Below are 21,229 nucleotides of genomic sequence, written 5' to 3' on the forward strand. Positions count from 1 at the left end.
TTTGTATTCCACCTTTAAATGCATAGTCTTGTCTTTTTTTTCTGTCAGTCTTCTAAGTGCGTATCTACCATGGTTTATCCACATCCTGATCTTGTCAAGTCTTGGATAAATTCTTGATGGTTTCACCAAGAGCAACATTGTTCCTTTCCTATCATTCAACAGCTTAGTTGCTGAATTCTTTATCTGTTGATCCGGCCATATTCTTTTCTGCCTCAAGGAGCTGGCATATTTTTTTTCTTATCTTGTACTTTTTTCCTTTTCCAGCTATGCTAAGTTTGGATTTTTTTGTTTCCTAGAGCTATTGCTTTGGTATTATCTTTTCTGTCTTGCAATTCAAGATGTGAATTCCTGGCAAAATGTACTCATTTTGCTGAGGACTCAACACTTTCTTTAGAAGGCATGTAAATTCATCTCAAATAAATGATCACTGTGCTTCTAAGTGAGAGCGGAGGACTATAGACACAACTGGCTTTGTCTCACCTGTCTGCCTTTTAAGATTTCAAACTTTTCAGATATTGGTAACTGACTTTTTGTATGTTCCACTATAAGGTAAATACAGTTGTATATTCTGTTTTCACATTTTAGACATGCTGCAGGTCTCATTTCCCATTTCAATTTGCATGATAGAAATATTGGACATTTATTTTGATAGGCATTACTCATTCCATTTGTAGTTCTTATTTATTGTATGGTGTATTATTTAAGATGTTTTCTGATTTGATTTTTTTTTTTTTTTAAACTTGGAGCAATTAGATCTTCAAGTAGTTAAAAAGTAAGATTTGAACTTATGCAATGTTGGTGATTTCCACCAGTTTCTGGTAGTGGGCTCTTGAACAGCTCATGGAAATCTGTTGGTGCTCAACAACCTAAAAAAGATAACAGACTTAGCCTAATCGCTTTGGATTTGATTGTTTGTTTTATTTTTATGTTTCTTTTTGTTTGTGTCCCCCTCCCATACCCCCCGTTATCTCTATGAAGTATCACAGTTGAATTTGAGATATTTAGCAGTGTTTAGCTAAGACATTCAGGTGTCTTTAACTCATCTTCCCCTCTCCATATCAAGATAAGTCACACAGTTTTGCAATAGAAAAGGTTGGGTTCTCTCTCTGTGCCTCATGGTATTAGGTGGGAATGTTCTTTTGATTTTTTACCTAACAAGGAAATTATCATGACATCTAGTTTTGGGAAACAGCCAGCAACTTTCCATGGCAGGGTGAGAGGAAATAAAGTTTGGCTTAAGTAACGAGGTTGAGTTTAAGTGTAAATGCTGCAAAACTGTAGGTGCTATGTTGGACTATGCTATATGTCTAGTACTTCAGAAGCATCCATGAGTTCTTAACATATTTCCTTTCCACAGCTGCAAATCTTCTTTGACCTTTTATTGAGTGAGAAAAGACATACTAACCTCCATGCCATATGCCTTTTGCTAAGATCTACTTACGTATTTTTTTCAGTCTCAAAGTTTGATATGTAAATTGGCTGTCGAATTCCACCCTCAGTTTAATCTGCAGTAACTTTGTTGCTTACAGTGCAATTTGCGCTGCTGCAATTTAGATCGGAATCTGGATGTGTATGTAAATGTGCACATGTATATACACATGCAGTGCCTGCTTTCTTAGGTCTATCTGCAGACCTTCATTTTACAATAAAGAATGAATGGTCTGTGTGTTGATTATTTTTATGCTGAACAATTTCAGTGCTGATAATGAGGAAGACTTCTTAGGAGGAAGTTTTTCACCCAAAGGATAGTGATGCACTGGAACAGGTTATGGATGCCCCATCCCTGGAGGCATTGAAGACCAGGTTGGATGTGGCTCTGGGCAGCCTGGTCTAGTGGTTGATGAGCCTGTACATAGCAGGGGAGTTGAAACTAGATGATCATTATGGTCCTTTTCAATCTAGGCTATTCTATGATTCTATGACTCTGTGAAGGTAAATAATTTCAGGCTGCAGATGGATTTTGGAGGCACACCTTTACAATATCTTCTGGCTGTTGTTGGTCCTGGGCAGTAAGTTCTGTCTTTCCACCTGATGTGCAGCGCTGAATTTTCTGTGAGCCTCGAACCTCATTTTCATTTCACTTTGGGGAAAATGGAGGTAAGGGTGTTTAAGCAAGCAAGCAAGCGGTGAGGGAAGAAGGCAAGCCCCATCCCGGCAGCCTTCCCACCCCCCACATCTCCATCACTAACCCAAAGCCGGAACGCATTTGAGCCGAACTGCCCCAGCTCCATCATCTGTGCCGTGCAGAGTCATCATGGCCATGGTGCATAGCTGAGAGCCGGAAAGCAAACAGCTGCTGTAGCCTGATTTGAGTTAAAATAGTGTCAGTGTTTAGTCTGGCGCACTGCTTCAGGAGAGATTGGCAGCTGGGTCAAACAAAGTCATTCCATTGGCTCCCTTCCCAGCCAGCTTCTGCTAGTATTTAGGTACTAGTGCAGCCTAGGCCCCTTTTCTCAGGGATAGCCTAAGATCTGACCGCACCCTCCTTGCTTTTTAAAAAATGCCTTTTCACTCTTTAAGATAAATCCACTATTAGACACTCTGCCACTAATTGTGTATCAAGGCTGTTTTTCTCCTGAAAGCTGACGCATCCTGCTCTCGCTGCGGTGCAGAAAGCAGGCTGTTACAGTGCTGGATTCATAAAAAGGGCCTTTATAGCCGGTGAAAGAATATCTGTGTGCTTAGGCAGGAAACTTTTTGATCCACAGAAAAGCCAGACGACATCTAGGTAAGGCCGTGTATCGAATCTGCTTTTATGGGACAGTGGTGCAGTGAGCTCTGTTAATTGCGATCGCTTAATGTTTGCATGAGCTTTTTGATAATCTTTTTAGAAAGTTTAGGAAATAGCCGCTCCCAGATCTCAGCTCTTTCTCTCCTCCCCCCTCCTCACTCCTCCTATGGCTTTCATGCTCGCAAAAGCTCCTAATGCTCGGCTCCCTTTTAGCTGCAATGTGCAGAGGCGCGTCGCTTCTCATGCAGGAAGGATCGCTTGTGGCGGTGCGCAGCAAAAAGTTCTGCCATCCAAGAGAACCGCATGTAACAGGGCAGCGGTTGGGAGAGTTTGCAGGGAAAGCTTTCAACTTTTACAGACTGCCTGTGCAATCGTTTAAAAGTAGTTGCAAACTGCTTTGAACTAACAAGGGTTTAATTACGGAAAAGTTTAATGTGGCGATGGAAGGAATATTAAGTAAGTTGTCTTTGTCTTGTACTTTTTAATTTTAGTTGTTGCTTTAGCCTGTTGGGTCACATTTTTTGTCAGCACTGAAGGCTGCCATGAATTGGTAATGAGGGCCCCTTTTGCACATGATTTTGGCACTTGGCCAAAATCAACTTCCCGACGGCAAGCTTTCTCTAAAAGAACCTGAAGCATTTTTTTGTGATTAGGAATCATGTCTGAAAGCTGCCACAACCAGTTGTGTAGGCATGTCAAAATGACTTTATACAGTATATCTGCAGCATTCGGGGAGGGGAGCGAAGGGGAGGGGGGGGTGTCTGTTTTTTCCTAATGTACCAAATTGTTGCTATTAGCAGCCTGAATTTCCGCAGCTCACGCACCTCCAAAAACCAGGCTGCAGGGAGCGAAGGCATAATGGGAATCATTGGCACCTTTATGTTTCTCAACACGCCAAAGCAGCCCAAACTGTCATGTTTAAGCAGGATACAGTGTTAGGGATTGCTTAAAACACTTGTGGACGTAAAGCAGATGAATCCTTAAACTTTTAATCTCAGTAAATTATGCTCAGTACACAGTAAGTAATGACGTTTTCTAGAAGTTTCTTTGTTTGAATTGCATAAATGAAGCTATTTGCTGTAACTGTTGAAAAATACGTGCCTAGATCCACTGATGGGGGAATATGCAAGGGAAAACTCGGCTGTGCCTCTGGATTTATTCTAATTCCTTCAAATCTGGGTATGGGTCTGAGCTGCAAGACAGGGAGCAGGAGTTGGGCTGTCCTTTGTTGTTGAAAAGGGGGAAAGCCAGTTAGTCTAAACATGAGGAAGGAGCTGTGAAAGTTCACATTTCAAGGGTGCTCCAAGTTCCGAAACTTGTGGAGCTCATCAGCACAGTAAATGGGTGATTATTCCTTGCTGATATTACATAAACAAATCTGGCACCGTAAGGGAATGCATTATTATTGTACACTCAAAGGTTTTGAGAATTTAATCTCTGTTTAACAAAGCAGCCCAGCAACTGGAAGTTAAGGACCTCCTCTGACACGCAGTGTGTACTCTATCCTGCTGTCTTTTCCATGTGTGTACGATGTAAGACAAAGTGCGCCAGGCAGGCTTTTTGTTAGGTGTTTTTATTTTACATGGTAACTCTCGTGGCTGCAGCCTTGGAATTGCCTGTTTCTACCTAAGTGTGTTTGCTTGTGAGCAGTGCCCTACGTGCGCACAGCGTCGGTGCGGAGCAGCCATTCCGCACCTTCCTGCGCCCTGCCCCCTGTTCGGTCCCCTGTGCAGTAGTTCCTGCAGTTAAAATGGGCTTTACAGGTATTGTCTTTCTGCTGTTCAAGCGTATGTTTTCTGTAAGGTGTCCGTGTCTGTGTGGGCGTCCGTGTTTGCTTTATTACATAATGCAAGGCATAACTGGACTGGGAAAAACCTTGTACTCCGGAGACAGTCCAGTGCCTCGACTTGCCTGGAAGGGTTTGCTCATTGTTACCTTGCAGGACACTGAATCTCCGTGAAGTCTCCTCTGAGTTTAATTGTAGCACATATCATTTGCAGTGAAAGAAAGTAGACAAGATTAAAATGTTGGGAAAAAAAAAAAAAAAAGAAAATGAAAAAAAGATGTTGAAAATGAGAAAACTAAAGTAACGTGAATAAGAGTTACTTCATTTTTTTCTGGGACATTTTAAAAGTTTTACGACAGAGAAAAGTATATCACAGGTGAATCATATTTTCATGTAAAGTACTGTGAAAAATGATCAGGTTGAAGGCCAAAGTAAATGTGACAGTAAAATTTTAGCAAATCATTACGAAATTTATTTACCAATGTGTGGAAGTAATTGCTCATGAATTATTAAATTAGGTGCATTTAATTTCAAATATGCATATGCTCATCTAGTTACTGCAAAACTGTATCTGTAAGATGTTTTCTTGTGGTATTCCTAGTTTTACCTAGAAGATTTTACTGTGAAATAATGAACGCTTGCTAGTGCACTAGTTCCAGAGGTTTTGAGTTCCGTTTTGGTTGTTGAAGAGCTGTGTTATAAATCAAAGCAAGTTATGCTCCAAAAACTTTTTGAAGGCTTTCTAAATCTGGAGTCAAATTTTGTCTGATAGAATGCCTGAAGTGTAAAATTTAATATATGAAGTAACAGAAAGTTTTACATAAATCTTACCACATTATAAATTTGGCTTTTGATTGCGTGTACTAAATTAGAGCTTTTCTACATCAGGAAATATATTTTCTGTACGAATACATGCACAAGTCGCATTTCTATCACATAAATAAGCAGTCTGCATTCATAAATTTTGAGGTATAAAGCCGAATATATGTAGATACTATATTCTGTTCTCCAATACTAAACCAGTAGATTAATATTTTATTGCAGCTAGACTGGAAAAAGACTGATTAGCTACTTCTCCTGAGACTATAAAAGGTGAAACATACTAAGTAATCTGCATTATGACATTTTTATTTTTAACAGCTGTCCGAAATAATGTGTCTCAAATCTTCTTATTGGGAGGTTTTTATGTTTTCTATTTGTTAGCAAACATATCATGAAGGAGTACAATTATAAAGCTTAACTTTTCTTTAATTTTGTATATTAGATTTTACTGCACAGAACAGTTGAACTCCCAGTTACCTATTCTAGTGCAGTAAACAAAAAAAAAAAAAAGGAATTTTTCATTTAAAATATAAATCATTGCTTTGTAGCTGACATTTTTAATGACTGTTAGACATTAGTGAACTGCATGTTTTAGTAGTACAGTATAAACGTATGTGTCATTATACATTTGAGTAAAAGTTACAAAAGTATTTGTAAAATACTGTAAACTGTATGAAAAGAGTTAACATTGTAGAACACTTTTTACTGTATCACGGTAGCATGAGGTCTTGCAGAAATAGCTTTTTTCTTCCATAGATTCTACTGCACATTTTAAAACTTTAGAAATGAAACCAGGCAGTTTTTTGTTGTTCTTTTTTAAGCAAACTTTTCATTCATGTAAACTAAGCACTTTGTTCTATATGTTCTAAATTCCAGCAATGAGATAAATAAATTGCTGCATTGGATGGAATATAATTATTGAATTTTGGCAGAACTTCAGTGAACTCTGCCATGAAAGATTAATGGGCACAGTGCGCTCTTAGATTCTAAAGTAACAGATGAAGATAAAGGGAGTGCAGGCTCCAACCTTTGTGGTTCGGAGAAAATAGAAATGATGGCAAATGTTAACTTTTGGCATAAACTGCTAATGATAATGTTTTGTCATCTCGGTGATAAAAACTACAAAAAGAGACAAGAAAATCCAATTTAGCAGAAATTCTCTTCATTTCTTTCTTGCTCTGCTTTCCATTTTTTGTTGTTGTTGGGTTTTGTTGTTGTTGTTGTTGTTTTGTATTTGAATTATTCTGTGTTCTTGCGAACGGGAGAATGAAACAGGCAGACTACTACTTGCAGGATTCAGTAATATGGTGTGCTAATGAAATCCCTCCACATCAGCACATATGTGGTTTTTCACTAGAATTATGATTTTGGTTTGTGATTATGCCCCAGTGATTTAAAAACACAGGTAGAATTGCACCGGCTGCATAGAGACTGCACGTGCAGTCAGTGGTTTTTGTTGTTGCTTCATCTGTTCACTCTCTCCCAAACCTGAACAGTTTACAACACTTGTTTTGACTGACAAATTGCTGCCACAACCACAAAATAATATTCTGTTGGGCTTTTAAATTATTACTGCACAAAAATAGTGTTTTTAATCAAGAACAATGATCCACTGTTAGGCCAGCCAAGCTCCCCGGGCGGGATCAACAGAGCAGTGAGGGCTCCTCGGTGCTTCCCGCCGGCTCTCTCCCCATAAGAAAAGGGCTCTGGGTCAGCGCTGCTCCAGGCTGTTGGGACCTTCCACCACTGGGGCCAGGAACAGTGCCTGCCCGGGTGACCTGTACCTCAGCCAGGTGCCTCTCCAGGCAGCGGCTGGGCCCTGGGGCAGACCGCCCGGCTGGCAGCCAGGTGGGGCCTGTGCCAGTGCACCCTTAGTGCCCCACGCCTGGGGGTATTAGGCAGGGAGGATGTATCCATGCTGGGTTTTTCCCTTGCTTCCCATTAGCTAACCTGCCACTAAGGCAGAGTGCATTCAGCTCCTATGTTGTAAAATGGCAGATATCCAGGATCCGGGATATATTTCATGACTTCAAAGACGTTTCTGCTCTCCTTTCTAGTCACATCCTTAAGCTCATGATGACAGCATTACGAGTGGGATAGTAAATATGCGTACAGACAAGGGCCCGATCTCAGCCCATTGAAGTCACCAGAGAAAACCCTCCCTGACTGTGTGGCTCTGGGGATTCCATGCTTGGCCTGGCTGTGGCCTGCCAGGAGCTGCGCCTTGTCCCTCCCCACTCTGCTGTACCAACAGGGCTGGCACTGCCATCCTCCCTGGGCTGCTCTTTCAGTTTCACCGATACTCCTCAAAGAGGAAGGCTTGCTGACTAACAGGCTTGAGTACTCTTCCTGGCTTTGCGGAGGAGCAAATGCCCAAGCCCTTATTTTGCCCATATGCAGTCTTTTTCATTGTCTTTCCTCCCTTCCAAAAGTTAGTCTTGAGGCTGACCTTCATTATCTCCATTAGTACTGCGGATTCAATCAGAGTTCAGGAAGTACAGCTACCTGCCTGCTAGTGTCTCCCTACTGAAGTGCTGCATTAGATAGTCTGTGTCCAATACAAAATGGATTTACATGCTAGATCTATCACTATCTTAATCAGACATCTTTTTTTTTTTCAGTAACATTTATTTTAGGACATCTTAATATTCAAATAGAAAGGGAGATTTATATCTTTTGTAGAGTACAGTAGAGTGCTTCATTTAACTTGTAAGCATATTGAGTTGGAAAGCCTTTAATGACTTATATTTGCAGTGTGCCTGTATTTCCAAGTAGACCACGATCCCTTTTTCTTTCAGGTTTAAGCAATTCACAGAAATGAAAAATTTTTTTAGCAACCTAGTCTGTAGGTTGCTAACCACAGGTTATACGATAGGAGGAGGAATATTATGCCATGGACAACAAATGTATTTGCAACATGAAATCACATTACACTTTCACAGCAGTGGGATTATGGACTGTTAGCATATTCAATCTCTTAAAATATTATGAATATTTTTGCAGAAATTACCTATGCAACCCAGGGAACACTGCTGCACATTATTTGAGTACTTAGTAGTTGGGTGAAAGTTTAAATTCCAGCTCGAGTCATATTGATGGCTCTGAGATGGCCAGAAGTGGGCTCATGGCAGGGAACCTTTCTGCTTCCTCTGACCTGGAGAGCCTCGTGGGCAGCAGCAGTGGCTACGAGATGGAGGCACCGAGATGCCTCTGTGCAGGCAGCACTGGAGTGGCAAGCCAAGGCCATTACGACTGCAGACGGGTTATTTTCTGCCTGCTGGCACAGCGATTGCCTCACAATTCTGACATCAGCTCTGCTGTGAACCTCTCCCAAAGTGGGATGCTCTTCATGCAGCTGTAGTTCCAGAACCCTTGGCAGAAGGCAGTTACATGGGCAGTGTGCTGGGAAAGGGTTTTATCCCAAGAGGGATTCTCTGTGGCTTCGTGTCTTACCACAAAACCTACCTCCTGAATTAAAGGCTGAAGACACTAGGCAAGAGGATGTGGTTTTTTAGATGTAAAACATTGTGAAGACTTTTCTTTAAGCATGGGAACTGACAAACAGATTAAAATATTCTAAGGCAATATTTTGATTTTTTAGTTACATACACATAGTGTCAGTCAGAATAGCAAATTAAGCTGAAATATAGTCTGTAAAACTGAGCACTTTACCCTTTGCAAAACTGCACATACTGGTGTGTTTCTGAAAGACTGTCCAGGGTGTGCCAGGTCTCCTGGGGGTTGAGCATTACAAATTTTCAGCCTTTCCCTTCAACTGTGATATACTGAATTTTGCATGTCAACATTATACTCTTCCAAAACATACAAGGAGTGTTGTAAAGAAGAAAAAGATTTCATGGAAATCTGAAACATCTTTTTTTTTTTGTTGTTAGTAAATAGGAACAATGATGTAAAAAACCTGTTACATTTGGTTTGTGCTGAGTGGGGGAAGTAGAGGAGGAAGATTAAGTTTAGAAAACCCAACCTAATCATCCAACTCAATGTCTGCAATCGATGAAAATATTTATAGCAGAATTGAAATACCGTTAGTCTCAGAGATCACAGTTGAAATAACTTTTTGTAATCTTGGAGTATGGCTGAAGAAGCAGAGTCTTTGACTGTAATACTCATGTATTAACAGTATGAATGGAACAAATATTGAAAAGGAGTTCCAAAAGCTTACAAGATATCTCATTTGGGGGTATATATTAGTTCAATAAATTCCAATTCCCCGACAAGCAATCATGATTGTTAATGTATATCTTTTATGACTTTCAGAGCAAGAGAAGCAAATTTTGGGAGCATGATCATTGTGATACCCTCAGTGGTAAGTACCCAAACTGCAATCAAGTTTATTACATTTTTGTAGAGTAGAGGCCTTTTAGAGACCACACTTGTTGCAGCTTAGTCACACAGCGGCTTCAAATGTCGTTCTGGAATAATAGGGCAGTAATATGATATACTCTATAATGAAAATCAGTGTAAAGCACAGGTGGTTGCTAGTATTTGTGTGGTCAGATATAAAAGCTTCACCATGGGCACAAGCTACTGCTTTCCCACTTGAGGAAAGTATAATTAAAAGTGGTTTCCAGATGTCTGCCATTTCTAAAAGTGAATTTTGCAAATGCAAACTGGTCTACATTGCATTCATCATTATGAAGCTGTTGATGGGTTTTCAGATGATAAAAAGGTTGGGAGCATCAATACCCTTGCTTTAAAACCAAGGTGTCTTTAAACAGCAGATGGTAGCATTTTATGTTCATACTGTGTTCATAGGGATTTATGTGAGTAGTTCATAGCTGATCTATGGCAAACATGCAAAATCTATCTAGACAAAAAATAACATTTATTTCATACAGATGAGATGTGGTTCATTGCTAGTGAATTGATTTGCAACCAGAAAGTTACAGTAAGATGGTACTGGTGGTGTTGTTTCGTTTCTCAGTAATGCAGTGAAGAAAATGGCACCCTAATGCATTTCATTTTAGCTCCTTTATCCTAATTTTGAAACCTGGACAAATAAAATGCATCTTCTAATTTTGACTTTGTCTGTAGGTACACAAATAGTTAGAAAACAAGCAAAATATGCTAAAAAGTGAACTGTAATTCAGCTCAAAATGGAAAACAGAAGAAACTCTTAGTTTTACACAATGCATCGTTAGTTGAGTTGTCTGGGAAAAATATAGAACAAAATTCAGAAAAGATGCTAGGCTTTAAAATATGGTTAAAAGAAGATTTTGGCTCTTTTAATTTGGCTAATTACAGATTTTTAGGGCAAAATGGTTGTGCTAATATCAATGTAATTTCATTAGACCTTGTATTTCCCCTGGAAATTTTGTTGTCAAAATAAACTCCCTGTTTCAAAAGAATTTTTTTTCAACTCCAGAGGAAGCAACAGGGAAGAATGCCATGCTTGCCTTCATCTTAGTAGTACTTCTGCTAGCACTACACCCATTACTGATTCCTGTGTCTTCCAGGGAAGTTCAAAAGTGTAGGCTGGAACCGATTAGGCTAAGGATCTTGGACTATTGATAAATAATATGAAATTATTTTTTTAGATACTGGCTGTAATATTGTCTGACCTTTGCATGCATTTCGTTTACTTATTTCTGCAGATGTGACTCACAGCATTCCTTGTCAAGCGAGAATCTAATCCTTAACATTTGATTTTAGGGAAATACCAAGAGAGAATAAATTAAAGGTTTTTCATGTGTTTCCTCTTGAACTTTTCTGCAAGGAAGTTGCTTTTCCATTGTGTAAAACTAAGAGTTTCCTCTCCCTCTTTTTTGACTAAGCAGAATTGAAGCACTCATTTGAAGTGTGTATCTACTAGAATACTTCAGTAAAGGCTGAATTTAGTCAGAAAAACAAGTGTTCAAATCAAATAATTTTTAAAATAAATCATTACGTTTAGACTGTGCTCAGGTTTTTTGTGTTTTTTTTTGTTGTTGTTGTTGTTGGTTTTTGGAATTTGTTTTGCAGTAGAAAACATTGCAAGTACTTACAAAGGCATTGACAGGTTCAGTGAGAGACTCAGAATGCAAACTTGGTAGCAAAGATAATAAGTTCACCTGATTCTTCTCTGTAATAACAAAATAACCCAGTAAAGTCATAATGCTGGTAAATTAGAGGGTTCTGGCTTGAATATTTTTGTATCTCTGAGATAGAAAGTCCAGATCTAGAGTGCTCAAGGCACTCAAGATAGAATGGAACATAAAACCAATGAGCAGGATATCAGTAACTGCATAGTGAAAATACTGATCTTATAAATATTGGTTTTTAGAACAGCAGATTTTTTAATGTGAACAAATGTTTAATAACACTTTTTTACATTGTAATAACTGAGTTTAGTATAAATATTCTATTTTGATATAAAGCTACCAGTGACTGTTTTTACAAGTATGCTACTAACATACCTTTATATATAAACATATACCTTTAATATAACATCACATTTAGACCGCTGTTTGCCTAGGAGGTAGAATTTTACCACACAACTGTTATTAATCCTCTTATTTTCTGTCAAAATGACATTCAATATCAAGCTTAGAAATGTCCACCAAACTACAGACATTCACATGTGAAAACGTGCAAAATGAGTGTTATCTTGCTACTTAATTCACAGTCTATTGCTAGCAGTCACTGCCATGAGTTGACTGTTCACATCAGAGTCCAGCTCCGTGACCTCACTTTACATTTTGTACATTAATTTTTTTGTGCAAAAAGTCTATTTTATCAAGTACTCAGAGTAAGAAAATAAGTAACTTACTAAAAAATAGATTATTTAATTACTGGGCATTTTACATCCTTGCTACCTGTTGACTTCTGAGTACTTGTTAGTATTGGTAGTATTCTTATTAGTTAAAAAATAAAATGATGACCCAACTGAGGGAGATGCCAGTTTTTTGGGCTGCGCATCTAAGGACATGAGGAAAGTGGCATATTGGCAGGCAGAGATGCTTCCGTGACCACCAGATGTGGAAGACAATTCACAGATCCCCCCTCAAGTGCAACAAATCTGTCCACTGTACTTAATTTAGGCAATATCCTGCTATATAATCCTCTGCCAGGTACTGAGTACAGTTGTGTGAGCTGTCGTATATATATGATACTGTTGTTGGCTATTCACTGACAGTTTCACAAGAACATCCTTTTCCAAGCATCTGTACCCTTCTTGTTTGTAGTATTCCAGTGTTCAACAAGTGCAGTGCATTCTATTTCACTCAGACAAAATTAGAGATGACCTGTTTTATATTTTATTTAGAACTTTTTTTTTGCCTTGTATTAAATACCTCTTTGTAAATCTTGCCTGCATTTGTGACTTTCAAATACCTATTCTTTGCCATAATTGAGAGACTTTGTGGGTTCACAATTAGCTGCTACAAGAAAATGGTCTATAATCTTAGAACAGTCGAGTAAGACCTTGGAGAAGAGTGAGCCACAGAAACAGAAAAGCTGTTTAATATTAAGACTCTTTTTAAATAAAAATATCCCTAATAATGAAAAATACAGACAGGAGAAAGATGCACTAAAATGTTTCTAAAAACTGTATGCTTTCACAATTTTAATGAAGTGAAATGACTTTACAGAACTTGAAGGTCAGAAATAATTTTCTTGGGTGTAGAGAATTATTGACACTTCAGAAATTTTTGGTTTCTGAAATAGTAACAAAAAGATAGAATATCAATTATTTTATAAATAAAAAATGGAGTAGGTGAATCAAATAATAATAATAATTGTAAAATATTTCATTTTGATTTTGATTTTTTTGTACATATTTATATTAGAATTTGGAAAAAATATTTGAACTTTAAATTAAATCTTTTTCATATTGACAATGTGTAAATATAATGTTTCAGCAATTTCTAAACTGTTTATTTTGTTGTTGTTTTAATGGAAAATGAAATGGCACATTTCCTGGCGAATTACTTTGTTTTTGGTGAACCAGCCTTTTTGGAAGGAAAATTTTCTAAAATGTTTCCTGATAACTGTGTCACATGACAAACATATTGTGTCTTTTCTGCCCTTTTAATCTTTGTGTTTCTGGCATTGTACAGTGTGAAACGTTAACAGATTATCAACTTCAAACATGAGCTTTCTTGTTCCTTCTTAAAATTAAGTATCTTGCAAGAAATATATATGCAGTCCAGCTCAAATGCTTTGGCTGTGGATAAGCCTCATTTATTCATGTCAATACGATCACTGAAACCATCGAAAGGGTGCTTACCAGTTCTCAAGGTCAGCGTGTGTTACACCACTGTAAATATATCTTATATGAGACCTGCTCACAGATCGTTGAGCTGAAAATAAGCATGAATACAGCCGTACCCTCAGTTCTTAGTTATTGCCTTAAGACTTCATCTCCTTCAGTTGTTTCCTCGGAACAGTGCCCAAGCCTGCAGACAAAGCAGTGTGCCTGCTTCAGGCTGAATAGCAACAAGACATGGTCTTTACGAAACCAGAGACGGTCACCACACAGATATCACTACTTTCTGTCCCATTGCATGACTGACCTCCCTGTTCAGACCTCCATTTAACTGGGCTAAAATCCCATGGTATTTTGCTGCTTCCTAGTAACATCCTGTTGTTTAAGAAAAGCTTAAAGTCACAACTCTTTATGTGGTTGTCATTCAAAGTGATTTTACTATTACATTTTAAATTTTTTATGAGGGAATATCTTCTCAGGTGTTATAGGCATTGTGCCTTCTGTTCTTGTGTGAATTTGCCAACTGTAGCAATAGCACTGGAGACTCTTCCTCTGTTTTGCTAAAATCGTCTCCTTATTCTTTCCTAATCAAATGCATTGGAACTGAGACTAATTCTGATCACAGCTGATTCAGCTCTACTAGAGACACTGGTGAGTCAATATATTATAAATATTTTTTTATTTATAGGTTTTGGTGATAAAACAAGGGGATTTTTTTGTTCTGAGCTTGTTCTTAGTACTCTTTCTTAGAACTGGCTTCCAAGTTCAGATCATAGAATCATGGAATAGCTTAGGTTGGAGGGGACCATAATGACCCTTGAGCTCCAGCCCCCTGCCATAGGCAGGGTTGACACCCACTAGATCAGACTACCCATCCAATCTGGTCCTGAACACCTCCAGGAATGGGCATCTACAGCTTCACTGGGCCCCTTGTGCCCATACCTCACCACCCTGTGAGTAAATAATTTCCCCCTAATATCTAATCTAAATCCCTCCTCATTTATTTTAAAACAATTCCCCTTTGTCCTATCACTATTAGGCCATGTAAAAAGTCAGTCTTCCTCCTGCTTATAAGCTCTCTTCAAGTACTAGAAGGCCACAATGAGGTCTCCCTGGAACTCTCTCTTTTTCAAGCTAATAAGCCCAGCTCTCTCAGCCTATCTTCATAGGAGAGGTGCTCCTTTGACCATCTTCGTGGTTCTCCTTTTTGCCCTCTCCAGCAACTCCTCATCCCTCCTGTGCTGAGGGCCCCAGAAGATTAAAGGGTTATTGTACGTCTCTGAGAAACGAACCCTAGTCATTTATGTGCATGGTATTATTTTCTCTATCTGTAGATCGATGTAAATGCATGTCGGCCTTGTGAGTGCAATAGCTATTGACAGACGCTCTTGGCTTAGCTGTGAGCATCTTGATTGTCTGGAGTGTGGTATTCTGCTTCGAGTGATGTACTGAGAGAAGAAAACAGAGAACAGAGATGATAATCAGAGATCCGGAAGATCTGATTTACAAGGGAAGTTTGAATGGACTCATTGGACAGATGTCTTGGGAATAATGAGAATAACTGGTGTTGCTTTGGGGCAGTGTGGTGAACTAGATGACCTCTTGTGTTCTCTTCAGCTTGTCTTTCCATCCCCTCAATCATTTCTCTCATCCTCCTTCTATTTCTTCCCATGCCTGAAGTTTTTTGGCATTTCAGGGAGGAATTATGCACAGAATTTGTGGTGATTAAGCTTATAAAGAGTCAACAAAATTTAATTTCTTTCATTATGATAATATTTGATGTCTGGAACACTGATTTGTAACAGAAGAGCTGCTTTAAGTGGTGGCATTTGAGAAAATAAATCTCTTCAGCCTTTATAATGGCTCCTTTTTGCAGTTACATTTCCTGGTGCTGTGCTGGAATACTTGAGGTGCTTTCTGAAATGAGGAGGAAGAACCTTCCTAGAACTCTCTGGTACAGGAGAAAATTCTCTGTGCTCTGTCTTTTCCCTGTCCGTATGTCCACTGTCACCAGATGCATCTGAAGTGTGCCTCTGAAAATTCTTTGGGATAGGAAAAAGCCACTTCAGTAGTGCTTAAATAAAGGAAGATGCACACTAGGAAATCAGGGAGTAGATAGGGAAAAAAAGCAAACAAAAGCCTTACAAACCATAAGTCATTTCAGCTTCAGGATGGCAGCTTCTACAGTACATGCCTATTGGAAGCCTCTGCACTTGTATAATAGGATAAATGAAGATAAATTGGGTTTGGGGCATTTTCGGAATTTAGTTTAGATTTTACTTTAACCTTTTCCTACCACTGATAGAATCAAAAGTAGAGTGCTAAGAATCTCTTTTTAATGATAAATATACAGGAGTAAGTCCATAGAATTTGGGTTTTTGAATGTAGCATACTGTTAAAGTCTGAAGGGCATGCAAGTGACAAACACTTGATAAAAAAGCAAATTTTAAAGTCTTATTCTGGTAGCTACAGCCATAGAAGACTACAGGATCCTGTACAGGATATTGGACACTGACAAATGCATCAAATGCCATCAAAGTTATATAGATAGGTATGTAATTTTTTGTCAGAGGTGTTCAATATCATGACCATTAATGTAAACAGGGGAAATTGAGAGACAGAATGTGTCATACCATGGTGAAAAACACTTGTCTGCTTCCTTCTGAGCACACAGTTATATCAGTCATGAGGGACTGACTGTTTGTCTCAATGCTCTACAAGGCAAACTTGGAGCCCCTGTCTGCCAGGACACTCTCAGACTGAAAGACAAACATAGGCTGGAGGTGAAATGCACCAAGACACTCAAAACACCACTGTTAGAGCAAAAAAACAACATCAACAAAAATAGATGGAGCAGAAAGAGTGATTGTGATGGAATGTTTTTTATATTTGTTAAAAATTTAAGAAAACCCATTTTTGCATCCTCTACATACAAATGACAAAAGAAAAAGAAATCCAGCTGTGGAGAACATTGAAAAGAAGGTGCTAAAGTGAAACAAGAACATATAATTCATGATAAGGTAAAAGCCATGCAGTCTGAAAATACAACTAGGATGCAGGCAAGTTAGGGATTCTAGGAAACAAACTGAGGTAGACGCAGGTTTCCATAATGGGTCCAAAAATACTAGATAATTGTAGGCGTGCACTAATATCATATTTACTAAATAATGTTTTTGAGAGCATAAGTAATTATGCTAGTAGTTATTTATACTTGAAGAAACATCTAAATAATATTAAAAATGACTAACCTAACACCATGGTTCCTGGCTCAGAGTTGGAAATAGATTTGGTAGCATTAATCTGGTGGAAATTTATAGTTCATACCTCAGTGAGTCAAGAAGAACCTAAGAAAATACATTTTTTAATGAGTGTCTACCTATTTTTGGCTAGTGGAATCCATCAGAGTGACATGGACTTTGAAAATACATTCTTTTTACATCCTTTGGTTGAAAAGCTTTTGCTCCCTTCGATCTTGTTAACAAAGAAATCTTTGAAAGCATTAGGAATAGCCAAAATCTCACTTCCTAAAGTGTTTATCACATCCACTTTTAAATTGTAGAGGAGAGCACAGTTGCCTGTTTCTTTACATAAATGGTTTGCACTTTTATCAGCTGCTATCCTCCCAACTTTTTCCAGGGCACACCTTCAGCTTTTTACTGTTGGACTGAACACAGATCTTTTTCAGGCTTTAGGCAGTGAATTTGATATTGCCTGTACTGTAGTCTTTTCTGCTGTATGGCTGGTCTACTAACCTGCTTAAGATTATCTAAATTAAAACCTCAAAGGTGATTAATGAGATTGAAATAATGAAAGGGCTAATGTAGGAATTAAGTGGTCTCTGGCTTTTCTACAGTCCTTCCTTGTTGAGGTTACACTTCATTCAAAGCATCACTCACCTTCTGAGCAGAATTTATTGATTCTGGTAAACAGTTATTTTTATATCCCTTTTAAAGATAAAGAAACTGGCAAGAAAAGCTGTTATTGCAAAAAATCCGGATCAGTGCCAAAGGAATCAGAAATTAGAAATGTGAGCTTGAAGTGAGAAGAGAGGGAAGGTCCATAAGAGTATCTATACAACATGTCAGGTAGATTTGTGATGAGACTGTGGAAACTGAGCAGAAAAGAAAAAAAATGCAGAGCTGCTATGACCTGAAGTTATGAAACAGAGGAGAAAGAGACACCACAGGGAGGTGGATAATACTGAGATGTCAAAGTTTCAAGAAATCTAATCTCTGTGGTCTCTGATACTTTGCCTGTTATTTTGCAGCATTCCAATGGAGAAGTTTTAAGCTGATGAAAGAATTTTATAGAGCATGTTCATGAGGAATGAGCCAGCAAGGAGCGAAGTATCTGATACAGTCTAGAAAGAGACCACTTTCTAGAGGTCTCAAGATTGCTTTGTGGTAGCATCGAGATGGCCGACGTAAAGCTATAAGACTAGAATAACTGATGGGTGGAATCTGTAGTGACACTGCTGCCTTACTCCATTTGTAAGGTAGCACTCCCAGAAAATGATGAATAAGATTTTTAGTGCTGTGAACCCCAAATGCATTCCTTTTATTTCTCAAAAACTGGTCAGTATTATTTGTACATGCAGAATTTTTCAAATGACCTTGAGTTAATTGGGTCATTTCAGAGGAACCTATCTTTCAGGCAGACAAAAGTCACTTTCCTCGCTATACGCAACATGGGTAATGAGGAAGGACTGAGGGAAACTCAGCTTTCGTTGGAAAATACAGAAAATAATACTTTAAACAGGATTTAAATAACAGAAAAGGAAAAGGCTTTATGAGAGGGAGAGGCATCAAGGCCTAGTATCCTTGAATTACAGTATGAGTTCAGTAATTTTCTGTTTATTATCCAGTCATTTACACTCCTTTTTTTTTTTTTCATGATAGCTGTACATTCTCAGAGCCTCACTGTTGAAGCAAGACTGAAGTTTTTGTTCTGTTGACTCTTAACAACCAATCTTTCTCAGCAGTTCAATGTAGTACCACAAAATGTAGGCAAATGGATTTTATTAAATTGCGTGCGCCATACCCTGGTGGGAAATGTATGAGAACACAGTTGCAAGTATTTATTTCCAGGTCAACGTTACTTAGAAAAAAGTTAGGAAATAATAGTGGTCTCATTATATACATGTTTTTTCATTTATCTGGGACTAGTGATGATGATTTCTCTCTATACCTCCAAGAAAATCCAAGTGTAGGGAAAGTTATTTTCATTACCTTATTAACAGCAAGCTATCAAAAATGCTTTGAGAAGTTCAGATTAATTTTGGCCTGAAATTAAGAATTCAGTTTTGAAATTAAAAATTTATGTGTTTTTTCCTACATTTTCTTGTAAGGTTTTTTTTTTTTTTTTTTCCGTTTTTTTTTTTTTCTGGTTTCCTCTTTCACTTAGTTACAGTACTTCATTGTTTTATGGTTTTCCTTATAATTCTACCTTCAAAATAGCAAATCAATCAAAATGCTGCAATATAGATCTTTTCTGCTTGAAAGTTGGACAGATATTCCATTGGGTACTTCTTCGTTTTCAAATCCAGGCAGAAAATTATCTTTCTGATTTTCAAAACTCTCCAGTCATACAATGCTACTTTGAGGCATTTGTTTTCTCGGAGTCACTTCTCTGTTTTCACTGTAGTCAGTTCTGCTCAGACCCTTTCTTAATTCTCATTTTTAGTGTTGTCCTTGGTTATTTTTCACCATTTGAGACATGTATCCTTTACATCGCATGCTCACTGGAGACGTACTGTTTTTTAAAAGAGAAGTATCATGTCATAAATTTCTTGTGTTCAGTTAAATTATTCTATGCTTATATTTATGCAGATGATTAAATGAGATCCTTATGTTGTTGGGTTTGTTGCTGGTTTTTGTTGTTGTTATTTGTTTTTTTACAATGTAAGTGGTTCTGCTTTTAGCTACCCCACAAAACATATTATTTCCAAAGTTTATGTTAATTCATATTCATATATTTCAGTGATAAATTCCGCAGTTTTGTTTCTAGGATAAAGGTAGAGTCTACTTACTGTGCTCCCAGTGGAGGCAGACACAAGTAAAATGAATGGTCATTTACTGGAATTCCTTGACTTTGTGATATAGTTCTCAGAAATATGTTCTTTGAGAGTTTGGGATTTATTCCCATCATTGAATGTAAAAATAGTTCAGAAAAAGAAGCAATCAGAACTTCCCTTTGGAAGATCCCCTCCCTCTCCATTGATGTGCACTGAAATTTGTCTTAAAATGCAGGTAGGTACCAGAAATCAGGCAATGGGTAAATTACTGCCCTTTCTTTTGCCTTGAGTTGCTATACTGTCGGTTACTAAACTTGGTGTAAGTTGAGCATGGATCTCAAAAATTACCTGAAGCAAACTTAAAAATGCCTATCTAATGGTCTTCGCCAGGGTTTTAAGTACTAATTCATCTTATGCTTTGAAATCTGCATCACTTTTTCATTATGGACTATGTGACTCCTACCAATTATCCTTTTGTGCAATGGGAAGAACAAATCTGGTGTCCCAGACCATATTGTGCCATTATACTTGCTGCAAGTTTATGCATTGAAAAACTCCCACCTATGTATCTGTATCTCTAATTCTCACTTACGTATATGTTTTAGTTTGTTACTGGAGACCAACTCTTAATCATTTTTTATAGCTTTTATTATAAAATGTAAAAAATGTCAAGACAACATCTGAAGCATGAAAATAAATATAGAAGCTGGCTGTTACCTTTATACAGTTCAGTGCTCATCATAAGGATACAAAAGCTCCTGCTTTTGAGGATGTGTTTCAAAAGACAACCTGAATATTTAAAATAAGATTTGATTGTTCTCAAAGGATTGTCCTTTGCTCTTCTCATAGCACATAAAGTTCATTACTGCTTTTTTCTGCTCATTATGAATACACTAATGGCATCTTGAAAAACCCACTGCAATACATTATTCCAAATGCCAGGCAGATCACATATGAAGACATCTATTAATATCAGACAGAAAGACTGGAGCTGAAAAGTAGACATGGTCTGAAATGCCCTTGTGTAGCTGAAGAATGGCATTTCACAGCAAGCTAGCTTCATCAGAAGCTGTGAGCACAAGTATTTGCCATATCTTTAGACAGCATCTCTCTCCAGGTGCAAAGATTCTCTGTTTCTTAAAAACAAGCTGTCATATTACTTGAAAAGAATTTCATTACTCTGATATGAAAAATGTATGTAAAGAAGCATTTTTTCCTTTAGGCCTGTAGGTAGAAGGTGAAGCCAAACAAAACTTTGATAGATGCAAGTTAAGGTAAATAATGCATTATAAATTACAATTGCAAAATGATAAAGGAAACCATATAAATATGTGGAAGTGGCAGGTAAACTGTGCTCTTGAAAAATTACTGAGCTACTCATGTCTAGAAATCTATTGTTCCAAAACTGTTTTCTTGATTTTGTCAGTGGCTTTGAGTTAGTTTAAAATAATGGATATCCTGAGCTTATCATGATGTATGATGTCTGTTGGAAGGAAAATCAGCACACATTTTGGGAATTTTTTATTTTGCAATACAGTGTCTTGAAAGATGACATTCAAGTTGTACAGTGCTTATAGGCACAGTAACTGCATGCAACAGGAGTAGGTGGAACTTGACCTGTAATTGTACTGTACTAAGTTTTAATAAATCCTGTAGCAGTAATGAAAAATG

General features: G+C 37.9%; 1 long non-coding RNA gene across 16 annotated transcripts in view; it reads left to right on the top strand.

Moving 5' to 3' along the window:
- LOC104913987 (uncharacterized) overlaps positions 1 to 21,229 on the top strand; it is a 517,821-nt gene that overhangs the window by 238,991 nt on the left and 257,601 nt on the right. For 12 of the 16 annotated variants that reach the window (XR_014887671.1, XR_014887668.1, XR_014887694.1 and 9 more), the window contains one exon: positions 9,618 to 9,666. This is a non-coding gene — a long non-coding RNA (uncharacterized LOC104913987). Of the gene's footprint in view, positions 1 to 2,405; positions 2,729 to 2,882; positions 3,188 to 3,518; positions 3,750 to 3,782; positions 4,495 to 9,617; positions 9,667 to 21,229 lie in introns of those variants that run through there. The other 4 variants (XR_795756.4, XR_014887670.1, XR_014887676.1 and 1 more) reach the window with 4 other exon arrangements.

Source organism: Meleagris gallopavo, chromosome 1 (assembly GCF_905368555.1).
Source record: "Meleagris gallopavo chromosome 1, MGAL_WU_HG_1.1, whole genome shotgun sequence".
Lineage (NCBI taxonomy): Eukaryota > Metazoa > Chordata > Aves > Galliformes > Phasianidae > Meleagris > Meleagris gallopavo.